Below are 15167 nucleotides of genomic sequence, written 5' to 3' on the forward strand. Positions count from 1 at the left end.
TTCCACATCAATATACGTTGCAATACATCCCACAAGGTAAAAACTTTCTAAAGCCAAGATTGCGTAAATGTTCCTTTATTTTCAGCAACCGGTTTCGACAGACTGTGCCGCCATCTTCAGGTCTTCAAAATTTTTGTTATAAAACGAATTCATTGTGGGATGGAACCCTATGTCCAAGTTTTCATGATAGTGGATAAAGTGTAGCCCAAACCTTAATACAATGTGCTTCATTTTATTTTTGAAGGCCTGAAGTCTGCCGAAACCGGTTGCTGAAAATAAAGGAACATTTACGCAAAAAAATGGCTCTGAGCACTATGGGACTCAACTGCTGAGGTCATTAGTCCCCTAGAACTTAGAGCTAGTTAAACCTAACTAACCTAAGGACATCACAAACATCCATGCCCGAGGCAGGATTCGAACCTGCGACCGTAGCGGTCCTGCGGTTCCAGACTGCAGCGCCTTTAACCGCACGGCCACTTCGGCCGGCTAACATTTACGCAATCTTGGCTTTAGAAAGTGGATAAAATGTAGCACATTATATTAAGGATTGTACTACATTTTGTCCACTAACATGGCAACTTGGCATGAGGTTCCAAATCACAATGAACACGTTTTGTAACAGAAATTTTGAGAAGCTGAAGATGACAGCAAAGTCTGTCGAAACCGGTTGTAGAAAATAAAGAAATGTTTATGCGGTCTTTGCTTGAGGAAGCTTTTACCAGGTAAAACAGATCGCTCCTTCTCAATCCTCAACACAAAAAAATTCAATCGTATCCCACAATATAAAGAATGAATGAATAAAATGAAATTCTGAATTGTAATTATTCGGTATGTGAATCACATGACAATGGCAACAGCAGAAGTGGATTAATGGCATAGATAGTAGAAATTTCGGCATAAATTAAAACGCTTACTGTCGAACAAAACACTATTACCTCGATACTTAAGTTCATGTAATGTTAGGCACAGAAGACGTTCTTGGAGAGCGGAGAAGCTTGGTGATGCCACACCGTGATAATATGAAGAGAAGAAAATCAGCAGTACAGTTGAAATGCTTCGAGCAGTTTAACTTCGTGTAGCTACGACCGTCCTTTATAAACTGCCTGAAGACGATCACTTTTTAATCGAAACCGACTATCATTACAAATAAATATTTTATTCCGATCAAGATTTTTAATCCGCTGATCAGATACGAAATTCAATACAATAAACGATATGCTTTACACAGCAGTAGTAAACGGAACTCGAACAAGGAACTCAGCCTGCAGGTTCGACTTACGTGATTCTAAATGTGCATTCAATAGCGCGCTGATAATATGGGTGTCACATCACCAAAGCAATCGCTTCGAATATGTTTATACATAAAGATGAGATTTATGCGTTATAAGTAAACAATATTAATCACTTCTTCAATAAATTAAGCATAGTTGTTATTGTTGTGGTCTTCAGTCGTGGGACTGGTTTGATGCAGCTCTCCAAGCTACTCTATCCTGTGTAAGCTGCTTCATCTCCCAGTACGTACTGCAGCCTACATCCTTCTGAATCTGCTTACTGTATTCATCTCTAGGTCTCTCTCTGCGTTTTTACCCTCCACGTTGCCCTCCATTCAGGTAATAGTATAATTTTTAACCAAACTACGTACTACTTACACCATGTGAGTCTGAAAAAAGGTTACAAGTAGGAAACACCAGTGCCCAATTTCATTTGAAAACATAAGATAAGCGAAATTTATGAACACATGTTATCTTATGTCAAAAACATAAGTTCTGCTGCAAACTCAGAGTGATCCTATCGCTGACGAACACAGCGATTCATTATAACATTAATAGGCTGTAAATCTATAGAATCAAAAGACACGTTAAGATTACAGTCCGTACGCAAACTCAAGAGCGAATCTTAACTCTATCCCGTCTTTTAAATCGTGGAACAATTCCAGTAGTGTTCATTTTCACTAAATGCGTCGATGCGATATGTAAAACAGAAATGAATAACTAACATCACTAACCCAATAGACATATGCATCACAGAATCTACGTAAATCACTGCATGCTTCACTGTGCAACTAGGCTGGAAACTGGTTTTTAGACATCCTTTATAGCTCATGCGGTGTACTTCGGGGAAAGGCACTTTCTCCACCAAAAGCGCTGCACGCCCTTCAGCTTACCAACAGTAATAATTGGGAACTGTACCTCAGAATGCTATCAGGAATATCTTTTCCGTTTACCGGTTTGAGTGATATATGTCAATTAAGTATCTCACTATCATGATGTGGGGTATCATTTCATTTATAGATGCCGCACGTGTATTATTTTTAAACGACTATTTTCTGTCGTACTAACTGTTGAACCATGGATTAGAACGTTTTGTTATTCTATATTCTCCACTGCTGCACAGTTTCACCTGTGTAGCCTCTTACCAAGTGTGTCATACAAACCTGCAAGCGGAGATATTTGTTTTACATTCGAAATGCAGATGGATCACGGAGTTTAAAATGAACATCTTGGAACCTAATGTCGTTTGTTCGTTCGTTCGTTAGTTAGTTAGTTACTTAGTTATATGGTACATATTTCATTTAAAGAATTTTTCTTTCATCACAACATTAGAGGACGGGTCAGTTTATTGAAGACGTATATATGTTAATTTTTAACACTTATGAATATATTTTACGGGCTTACTCATGCAACAACGCTCAAATGCTACAGATTTTGTTACAGGATACCAATTATAAACAAAAATCTATCTATGGGATAGAATAAGTTCTCCAGAATGAAATTAGTTTAGGTTACATTTAAATCTTTCTTACCCTCATAACAGGCATTTTAGGTTACTGTGCAAATGATCAAAATTTCTTTTAGTGCATATTCAGTTCATTTCTATGTCTCTGACAGCTTTAATAATGAGCAATAAAGTTCATTTTCTCTTCAAGTGTTTTAGGTGTGAATATCATCAGTAGTGTCCAGAATGAGATTTTCACTCTGCAGCGGAGTGTGCGCTAATAAGAAACTTCCTGGCAGATTAAAACTGTGTGCCGGACCGAGACTCTAACTCGGGACCTTTGCCATTCGCGGGCAAGTGTTCTACAATCTGTGCTACACAAGCACGACTCACGCCCCGTCTTCATAGTTTCACGCGAAAGGCAAAGGTCCCGAGTTCGAGTCTCGGTTCGGGACACAGTTTTAATCTGCGAGGAAGTTTAATGTCAGTGCACACTCCACTGCAGAGTGAAAATCTCATTCTGGAAAGGTCCCTCAGGCTGTGGCTAGACCATGTCTCTGCAATATCCTTTCTTTCAGGAGTGCTAGTTCTACAAGATTCGCAGGAGAGGTTCTGTGATGTTTGGAAGGTAGGACACGAGGTACTGGCAGAAGTGAAGCTGTGAGGTCGGGCCTGAGTCGTGCTTGAGTAGCTCAGATAGTAGTGCACTTCCTGCGAAAGGCAAAGGTCCCGAGTTCGAGTCTCGCTCGAGCACACAGTTTTAATCTGGCAGGAAGTCTCATCATCTGTAGGGTTTCTTCTGCTTAAATTGTGTTGAATTATTGATGACAGTTTTCATTAGAGAATAAATACTTCTACATCGCAATGAATTACAATAATGGGGTGTTGAGAAAGTGATCCCATTTATTGTGCTATGCAGTATGTTGTGTAATACAATTAAAGGATCACTTCTTCGAAATCCCGTAATTGTATCCCACTGCGACGAACAAAATTGAACCTCCCTCTGTAATAGTGCAAAGCGTGGCACCCTGCTATCCGCTCACGTTCGTTGAGCACTTGAAATCATATATGTGCAGAGCAACCGCATGATAAAGTTGTTAGCCGCCTGAGGAGAGGCAGCCCAATGACACCCCTCCGATCCCACATATTAGAAACAAGCGCAAGAACAACGGCTGCAGAAACTCAGGGCTCTCGTCACGGGTTTTCTCTTACAGTTTCATTTTTAAGATACTCAATAGACTTGGTCGGGTTGAACTGAGGGTGTTGCCAAACTTGGAGGTCTCAGAGAGACCCATTGCGTTTTATTCGCACTCGAAAATTTTACAGAAGTTTTTTCCACATGGCAAACAGACATATCGCAAACACACTATGTGCTTAGACACCAAATTAGTTGAAGTAACGTAACAAAATATCACAAATAGCGCTAACTGAGTTATGTTATTGCCCGCATCTCGTGGTCGTGCGGTAGCGTTCTCGCTTCCCACGCCCGGGTTCCCGGGTTCGATTCCTGGCGGGGTCAGGGATTTTCTCTGCCTCGTGATGGCTGGGTGTTTTGTGCTGTCCTTAGGTTGGTTAGGTTTAAGTAGTTCTAAGTTCTAGGGGACTGATGACCATAGATGTTAAGTCCCATAGTGCTCAGAGCCATCTGAACCATTTTTAGTTATGTTATCACTAACGTTCATTCACATATATAACGTTAAGATATTTGGAGTATTTGGTTATGTCTTTGCTATGTCGTTTGGAACGAGCATATATCAGCAAATGAGCTTTACACGAGTCTTGTTAAGATTTTAACCCAAATACTGACTGTGTAAAATATTTGGTATAATACACATAGTGGAAGTGAACATGTAAGAAAAAAATTTCGTGCTAGTTTGTATTGCGTCATAAGTCTTAACAAAAGAGTATTGCTTGGAAAGTATTCTCGAAACTTCGCAAATATGCAGTTTTTCAGTCATTTATTACTACAGTTGCTTTAAAAATACTGTACAGTCAGTCTCGCATGGTGCTAAACAACAATGTTATTTTCAGCTCACGTCTGTCAACCGTTGACCTTGCTTAGAAAAATAAAACAGCGCAGCGTTGGTAGAATATGCTACATATGCTATTGGGGGTAAAACACTTTTGACTAGAAGCACTCACAAATACCATTCTGGTCATCAGAATTCCGAAGAGTCGTGTCGATTCCTGTGAGGCAGACGTAAAGTGAAGTCTTTTTGTGACGCGCTTGCGCCGTGAAGGGGAACAGTGCCTCTGCAAAACACCGGTAGCGATCTGGTTATTCTCCGGGCCACCATATACGCAGGTAGCGCCTGACCGTCCCAGACAGAGGGCTTCATCGCCGCTAGCAGTTACACGTTCACATACCGGCGCCCCTGTCAGGGTATTATATGGCCGCAGTAAAAACGAGGACGGGGTGCCGTATATTTCCGCCTGTCTTTTATTCATGCTCTATCAGCATAGGGTAAACGGCCGTCATCAGTCAGACCGACGTTCCCGAATCACAAGCGTCACAGACCGATAAAAAATACGTGGGCCGTACTTACCGCATCAATCTAGGATGGGTCGAGATGAATGTGCCCGTTCTTGCGACGGCAGTAAATCAGCATCTTATCAATGCAGACTGCTTCCACTATTCGTATTCCTCGTCGGCGCTGGAAGGAGTGGATGTAGAAAGTTGTAGCAAGAGGCGAATCTGACAATTTACGGCTTGGTCTCTTTTCTCAGGTATTAAATATGCTTTCCGACAAACGGTAAATTTGGAGCTAAAATTGTTTTAAATCAGTTCTTGTGGCTACAAATTAGTCCCGAAAAAAGCCTTAAAGCGTTTAACGTATCGGCAAGCAGAACCAATTGGCAAAGGAAAGTCGAAATTATCGATGAGAACGGTTACATGCAACTCAGAAAATGCTAAAAAAAGGAATAATGATTAGGGAGGAAGTACTGGTTCAGATGCTTAGATCAGAGTGAGTAAATTAGCCGAGACTATGTTCGGGGAAACTCCACACTATTACACAAAACTCAATTACAGACGTAAATGAAGGAAATGAAGATCGTAATGGATTTCATGTATCACCAAAGTAGGAAGGAAGATCAGGCTTTAACGTCCCATCGACATCGAGGTCGTTAGACAAGTAGCGCAAGCTCTGTTTAAGAAATTATGTGAAAGGAAATCGGCCGTGCCCATGGCCGATTTAAGGAAATGAAGGGAATGACGTGGGTTGAGTCATCGTCCTCCAGAATAAGAGTCCACTCCACTACATCGCTAGGGATATTTCTCGAATACGTGTAACACAATCTGTATCTTAAAAATAGAGGTGTAATAAATGTATTTATAAAAGCGTACAGACTGATATTTAGGAGACCCCTTTTATTCTGTGAACTACACTATAGGAGGAAGGGTTGGACAAATACCACATTGTATAAGTTACTCTGGAAGTATAAGTTACTCTCAAATGCATACCAGGCAGAATCACCTATTCATAGTCCTAGTCTGGTGAGTTTTATTTGGTATATATTCAAAATTAGTTTTCTTTATATGTCTCCTCTAACAGGAGTAAGTTACCAGCGGGCATTCTACCATGATTCAGCTTTTGATTCGATCCTCTTAGACACTTAACTATATTACTGAATCATGAAATGTTTAGCCGACCGGGTGGCCGAGCGGTTATAGGCGCTACAGTCTGGAACCGCGCTACCGTTACGGTCGCAGCTTCGAATCCTGCCTCGGGCATGGATGTGTGTAATGTCCTTAGGTTAGTTAGGTTTAAGTAGTTCTAAGTTCTAGGGGACTGATGACCTCAGAAGTTAAGTCCCATAGTGCTCAGAGCCATGAAATGTATAATGCAGTGTTGTGAATGTGAATTATGTATTGTATTAAAGACTGATAAATGCCAGGGTAGGAGAGTTGTGAGGAAGTTGTAACACTGCCGGTTATTGCCTCGTAAGCAAGTAGCCAATAAGTTCCTTCCAAAGGAACTAAAAGTTTGACTGTGAGCGTTTACTAATAGAAAGGAAACGGACTATGTTTCGTTAGATGAAAGATTATGTTTTGATGGGGAGCATAGTTATATTATCGGAATGGAACCAATGGTATGCAAGTTATAAAGCAAAACTGTACTCATTTAAAGGAAAGACGGCCGCCAATCTAATAACGCAAAGAAATTCGAAGTAAATACACTGCTAATCAAGAAAACTATCTTCTGTGTGTATCTTTACTTGGAGTTGAAATCTGTTTTGTAAATGGAAGACGAAATACCAGCACAATCCAAAAAGTATTTGTAAAGCAATTATTCATGGGCAACACAGACAAAACCTTAAAAAGGGTCGGAAACGAATTATCTTCTATTAACGCACACTGTCTGTTTCAAAACAAGAAAGCATTTGTGCACCGCCGCCGTCAGTGTTAGCCAGTTTGCCGTGGCATACGGAGCTCCATCGCAGTCTTTAACACTGGTAGCATGCCGCGACAGCGTGGACGTGAACCGTATGAGCAGTTGACGGACTTTGAGCGAGGACGTATAGTGGGCATGCGGGAGGCCGGGTGGACGTACCGCCGAATTGCTCAACACGTGGGGCGTGAGGTCTCCACAGTACGTCGATGTCGTCGCTAGTGGTCGGCGGAAGGTGCACGTGCCCGTCGACCTGGGACCGGACCGCAGCGACGCACGGATGCACGCCAAGACCGTAGGAGCCTACGCAGTGCCGTAGGGGACCGCACCGCCACTTCCCAGCAAATTAGGGGCACTGTTGCTCCTGGGGTATCGGCGAGGACCATTCGCAACCGTCTCCATGAAGCTGGGCTACGGTCCCGCACACCGTTAGGCCGTCTTCCGCTCACGCCCCAACATCGTGCAGCCCGCCTCCAGTGGTGTCGCGACAGGCGTGAATGGAGGGACGAATGGAGACGTGTCGTCTTCAGCGATGAGAGTCGCTTCTGCATTGGTGCCAATGATGGTCGTATGCGTGTTTGGCGCCGTGCAGGTGAGCGCCACAATCAGGACTGCATACGACCGAGGCACACAGAGCCAACACCCGGCATCATGGTGTGGGGAGCGATCTCCTACACTGGCCGTACACCACTGGTGATTGTGGAGGGGACACTGAATAGTGCACGGTACATCCAAACCGTCATCGAACCCATCGTTCTACCATTCCTAGACCGGCAAGGGAACTTGCTGTTCCAACAGGACAATGCACGTCCAGATGTATCCCGTGCCACCCAACGTGCTCTAGAAGGTGTAAGTCAACTACCCTGGCCAGCAAGATCGCCGGATCTGTCCCCCATTGAGCATGTTTGGGACTGGATGAAGCGTCGTCTCACGCGGTCTGCACGCACGTCCAGCAGGAACGCTGGTCCAACTGAGGCGCCAGGTGGAAATGGCATGGCAAGCCGTTCCACAGGACTACATCCAGCATCTCTACGATCGTCTCCATGGGAGAATAGCAGCCTGCATTGCTGCGAAAGGTGGATATACACTGTACTAGTGCCGACATTGTGCATGCTCTGTTGCCTGTGTCTATGTGCCTGTGGTTCTGTCAGTGTGATCATGTGATGTATCTGACCCCAGGAATGTGTCAATAAAGTTTCCCCTTCCTGGGACAATGAATTCACGGTGTTCTTATTTCAATTTCCAGGAGTGTAGAAATGATTACTACACTGTTACGCTAACTGATGTGATCACTATATAATAGATGATTGTTTTCTGCGTTGCTGCTGTAAGGAGAGAACGGATTAGGTACAGGACGAGTTGTCGATACGAGGTTTCCGTTTCTCCGGTTCTCATAGAACGCCAGGAAAAGTCGGAGAAAATTGCTACAACTCGTGATAAAAACTCCGTCTCTCTTGGCAGCGAAGTACTCACAGTCGCCGTAAGATTTTCTGGCGATTAGAGGCGCCATGTCACTAATCGTGCGGCCCCTCTCGACGGAGGATCGAGTCCTCCCTCGGGCATGGGTGTAAGTTCAAAATGGTTCAAATGACTCTGAGCACTATGGGACTTAACATCTCAGGTCATCAGTCCCCTAGAACTTAGAACTACTTAAACCTAACTAACCTAAGGACATCACACACATCCATGCCCGAGGCAGCATTCGAACCTGCGACCGGGACCGTAGCGGTCGCGAGGTTTTAGAGTGAAGCGCCTACAACCGCTCGGCCACCACCGGCCGGCTGAGTGTAAGTGTTGTCTTTTGCGTTAAGTTAGTTTAGGTAGCGTGTAGGTCTAGGGGCCGATGACCTCAGCAGTTTGGTCCCTTAAGAATTCACACACATTTGAACATTTGAAGATTTTGCGGAAACACTTTCGTAATGAGAAGGTGAACAACAGTGGCAGTGTGATATCTTCCGACTAACAGACTGGTCGCTTAGGGAACGTCTTTAACACACGAGCTAGCGGCGAAATATTGCGCGTCGTTCGGACGGTGATAGTAGCAGATTCGTCCAGTATTGTTAATTCGCGAAGAAATCGCTAAGCACTGTGTTGCTAAACACACTTATAGCTTTTATGAAGGTCGGGGGATCCAACTTCGAATTACGATATTTACCTTCTTTTCCATAAGAGAAATTTTTTATTCTTGATAACTGCAATTACAAGTCGACCACTGCACTTCAAATTACGTCTGCATGCAAACTTATCTGACCTCCAAAAGATACAATGTCCAATGGGCATTCCTTATCTCCAACAACTGAAAAAAGAGCCACATACCCTTTTTTCACAGTAAAGTGCGTTGTCTCGTCACAGGATAGACAGTTGTTTGCTTAATTACGGTCTAGCATCATCATTGGCACTCACAGCCGGAATTTTACAACAATATTACATTACTTAGGGTCATTCTATTTTACTGGACAGGCTACTGACCTACTGGCACTAAAACGTTCCTGTCTACTGACTGGCATTAGTACAAACGCTTTTGACCAGCACCATTCAATTTCTTGCATAAATGGTATTATAAGAAGGACAGTAGTATTCCAGATCTATCAGTTCAATAACAGTAGTGTTGAACCTTAAACTGCAATGGTGTGGTAACGGTCCTTATAATCACAATTGTGTACTTTTAGTACTGAGTGGAGCTTTCAATATAAATGAAAATAAAATATTGTAAATTGGACATTTCTTTGCACTCATTCTTTTGAAGTACTTTAACTGTTTCTTTTTTATTGATCATATGTCGCATTTCATACTATATACTAACTGTTCACTTGGGAAATCTGCTATTCCACATAAGATAATTAACACTTTTAAAACAGTAATGATTCTATAATTCATTAACATTACAACACTCGAAATTGTTCCATCACTAGGAGAAATAACCTATCAAGTTAAGTGATGGAGGATAAATCGGTGTTCTCAACAAAAAGTAGAAATTAAAGGACTTGTTATTTCAACATTAAACAAATTTTCCGTACATGCTAAATTGTACCTTACTAAATTTTACTTCTACTGAAGGTGGTGACAGGTGATCTTCTGTGGCCCAAGTATGAAATCATGGCTCTTAATGTAAATTGTGTTCTTGGCGCTGGAATTTTATGATTCAGAACAGAACAGTAAGTGGCATAATATAACAGCTAATACACATTCTCATGTGAGGCACAATTAATCTAGTCCTGCTACTACTCTTACCTCGATCTTCGTTCAAGATGTTAACTGTTTGAAAGGTAGCCACCAACTATAAAGGGTGAAGAGAAATTCGCGCACTTGTACTCCACAACACGATTCCACACATACCAGCAATACAAAAATGTCTGTCACGAAATTTCGTGCGGCAGTAAATGGACGTTAAAAATTGTCAATCTGGCAACACTGTAATCATATGTACGGTAACTACCTCTGTCAGCGTACGGCAAATGTGCCGTGTTGTTGGTGTAGTGGATAGCGTGTTGGGTTACATGCAGGAGGTCGATGGTTCGATTCGAGGCATATTTGTTTTTCTATGGCAGTTCCATTTCGCCATATAATAATGTAGTATACATTGTTTCTTGAGCCTCATGTATCCAACATTTACAAAGTATATGTTTGGAAATTTGAAAAGTTCGTTGCTAGCCCTGCTGGTGACGAAAGGCCATAACGAAATATAACGGACCTGAAAGTGGCAAGATTAATAGTCGGTACTAATCAATGAGACCATTGGGGAAGTGTACACCGAAAACAGATTTGGAATCTAGCAGATGCAGTGGTGTGAAACAACTCGCGTCCACAACGCGCAAAAGGCTTCTTTAAAAGCTGACCAGTGAAAACTATTGCACTTTCTTTTCTGTTTTAGTATTGTGTAAGTGCAAACGTTTTACTGAAGATCCACTGTAATTGCTGTATGACGATAAAGATACCAGATACTGTTCTACACAGACTACATTTAGCAAATAAAAACAAATAAGGCTCGATGCACAATCGAACCTTTGACCTCGTGCGTGCTAACCCAAAACGCTATCGACTGCATCAAATGCACATCCAGGTTGCTAACAGGGGTAGTTACCGTACAGGCGAATACAGTGTTGCCAGATTGAGAGTCTTTAATTTCCATTTCCTGTCGGAAATATGCGCAAGAGAGAGATCTTTTTGTGCTATTAGGTGAGTAATAACGCTGCAAAGTCAGAGTACCCGAATTTTTCTTCACTCTGTATATGTCTTCTCGCCAAATCATCTTTTGCATTCCCGTTTAGTTTTTCTTTGTGGAGGAATTTCCCTTCAGGTTTTATATTTTGTATTATCCATCGTGCCCTATACACGAACCCGTTTTACACACGTTACATTACATTAACATATTTGTATTATAAAAATATATATAGTTTGAAATATTACATTCAGAAATTAATTCTTATTAAGTAATTGTAGAGGCAATAAGAACATTCATTCTCATTTATTTTGTACCAGAGAACATAGCAACACAGAAACACAGACATTACATTATACATAGCTAAATGTTGGAGTTACATGAAGCGCAGATACAATCGATGCTGAACGTAAGTCTTACAAAGTGCATATTGTAGGAAGTATGTTGGACGTGCAGACGGTGTCCAATTTATTGCGGATCCTACAAATTGATTTTTTTTTCAGAAACGAAATGAAAAATGTTTGTAGCAGAAGATATGCTATCATGGGGCATCGCCTAGCATGAGTAACTTTCTTGTAACTTTGTTCGTTACAGAGAGGAGCAGTAGGCCTTTTATAGACAGTACCCTATATTGTTAGTTGGGTTTATTCACCACCTCCCTTCAAGATCTATTTAAAATCTTAGCACAGTGTACCATTCACGTAACATGACGTTATTATAAATGTAGCACGAAACTGACCATCGTGTACAATCACACAGCGCATGTGCCCGAGATAATGCAACTCGTCCATTTGCTTGAGTTGACAGTAAAAGTATGGGAATACGAGGAAAATGCACAATCGGGTCTTTCAATCAACGACCTTAAATTGAAGGTTCAAATATTTCAAATGGCTCTGAGCACTATCGGACTTAACATCTATGGTCATAAGTCCCCTAGAACTTAGAACTACTTAAACCTAACTAACCTAAGGACATCACACAACACCCAGTCATCAAATTGAAGGTTTGTGAGAGTGTAGTGTTGAAACGTCCCCTTAGAAAAATTATACATGACTGTGCTTAAACTGACACCCAATATTTTTAGCGCAACGCTATCTGACTTTCAAAAATCCCTACAAAAGAATGGCCCTGACTAACATTAACCTATACGTTTCACAAATCACTTATCTCACAAAAATCTTGGTTACTCGAACTACTGCAATACAGCGAGCGCCACTACTGCCAGCTAAATAAAAGATTCAAGCTACGGAAGGCACTAACTACTCATAGGCATAGTTAGCAAATGAAAGATTTTAATAGAGAACAAACAATGAATTTACCTTAATAGTGTTGAAAAATCATAATATACATAGCAGTTCATGACATCCAGTCTTACAAATTTCAAAACTCCGCCATTTCTCTCCCCACATCCACCACTGCTGGCGGCTCACCTCCAACTACGCAACGCTACGCGCTGTTCACATCCAGCTACCTAACACTACAGTGGCAGACAACAATGCAAACTAGCCACAGACTGCACACAGCACAGCCAGTGATTTTCATACAGAGCGCTACGTAACGTTGCCAATAAGAAAACATAAACAGCCTACTTACAGTGTGCACTGACGAAAAGAAACGTAAATGCTAGTCGTTTGTGTAGAACTTAAGTTATCAGAGTAACAAACGCTATAATATTTTTATTTTCTTCTAGTATCCGTCACAGTTGCGATACTAGTCATTTCTTTGTGATAACCAGTTTCAGACTATCACGTCCATTTTCAAACCATAACCTTAGACATAAGTGTAATTATACACTCCTGGAAATTGAAATAAGAACACCGTTAATTCATTATCCCAGGAAGGGGAAACTTCATTGACACATTCCTGGGGTCAGATACATCACATGATCACACTGACAGAACCACAGGCACATAGACGCAGGCAACAGAGCATGCACAATGTCGGCACTAGTACAGTGTATATCCACCTTTCGCAGCAATGCAGGCTGCTATTCTCCCATGGAGACGATCGTAGAGATGCTGGATGTAGTCCTGTGGAACGGCTTGCCATGCCATTTCCACCTGGAGCCTCAGTTGGACCAGCGTTCGTGCTGGACGTGCAGACCGCGTGAGACGACGCTTCATCCAGTCCCAACCATGCTCAATGGGGGACAGATCCGGAGATCTTGCTGGCCAGGGTAGTTGACTTACACCTTCTAGAGCACGTTGGGTGGCATGGGATACATGCGGACGTGCATTGTCCTGTTGGAACAGCAAGTTCCCTTGCCGGTCTAGGAAAGGTAGAACGATGGGTTCGATGACGGTTTGGATGTACCGTGCACTATTCAGTGTCCCCTCGACGATCACCAGTGGTGTACGGCCAGTGCAGGAGATCGCACCCCACACCATGATGCCGGGTGTTGGCCCTGTGCGCCTCGGTCGTATGCAGTCCTGATTGTGGCGCTCACCTGCACGGCGCCAAACACGCATACGACCATCATTGGCACCAAGGCAGAAGCGACTCTCATCGCTGAAGACGACACGTCTCCATTCGTCCCTCCATTCACGCCTGTCGCGACACCACTGGAGGCGGGCTGCACGATGTTGGGGCGTGAGCGGAAGACGGCCTAACGGTGTGCGGGACCGTAGCCCAGCTTCATGGAGACGGTTGCGAATGGTCCTCGCCGATACCCCAGGAGCAACAGTGTCCATAATTTGCTGGGAGGTGGCGGTGCGGTCCCCTACGGCACTGCGTAGGATCCTACGGTCTTGGCGTGCATCCGTGCGTCGCTGTGGTCCGGTCCCAGGTCGACGGGCACGTGCACCTTCCGCCGACCACTGGCGACAACATCGACGTACTGTGGAGACCTCACGCCCCACGTGTTGAGCAATTCGGCGGTACGTCCACCCGGCCTCCCGCATGCCCACTATACGCCCTCGCTCAAAGTCCGTCAGCTGCACATACGGTTCACGTCCACGCTGTCGCGGCATGCTACCAGTGTTAAAGACTGCGATGGAGCTCCGTATGCCACGGCAAACTCGCTGACACTGACGGCGGCGGTGCACAAATGCTGCGCAGCTAGCGCCATTCGACGGCCAACACCGCGGTTCCTGGTGTGTCCGCTGTGCCGTGCGTGTGATCATTGCTTGTCAGCCCTTTCGCAGTGTCCGGAGCAAGTATGGTGGGTCTGACACACCGGTGTCAATGTGTTCTTTTTTCCATTTCCAGGAGTGTACAATGCACCAATGTAAATGCGGTGGTACATTGGTGGATTGTATGATTACACTTACGTCTAGGATTATGGTTTGAAAATGGACGTGATAGTCTGAAACTGATTCCAAGCACTTCAACTTTGGAGCGTATTTTCTGTGGCCGCGCCATTTCAATAGACAATGCTGTGCACCTGTTACCCGTACCGCACTAGAACTGTATCTATCTGATGACCATACACCACTCTTTTTGTGCAACGATCGCAGTGTGAGGCGACATGCGTTCTTACTTCCCGAAGACCATAGGTAGCTCTACCAGCCAAGGCTTAAGAAAAAAAAAAAAAACACCTTGAGGAAGGACACTTAAAAGAGTGGCCTAAAGTTCGGAGGTTTTATATATTGACTATGCGCTCACAAATCCAAACGAATGTTGTTGATAGCATTTCAATAATTTATATATAGTTCGGAGTGTCAATTAAAGGGTTAAAGATGCGAAACCGTGACTACTACTGAGACAGTCGAGTCCTATCAGTCACTACCACTCCCTCCCCAGGCAGCGGGGCATGGACGCAGAGTTATGGAAATGGCACGCCGGTTAAAACTGGCGCCGGCGCCAGCGTGAGGCGAGCCGAGACCCGGATTATGGCGGCTATTGTGCGGCGCGCTCATCGGAAATTGAAATGCGCCGCCGCGCCACAGTGGCCAGGCCGCGCC

The sequence above is a fragment of the Schistocerca cancellata genome, chromosome 2 (genome assembly GCF_023864275.1).
Source record: "Schistocerca cancellata isolate TAMUIC-IGC-003103 chromosome 2, iqSchCanc2.1, whole genome shotgun sequence".
In the NCBI taxonomy this organism is placed as follows: Eukaryota; Metazoa; Arthropoda; class Insecta; order Orthoptera; family Acrididae; genus Schistocerca; species Schistocerca cancellata.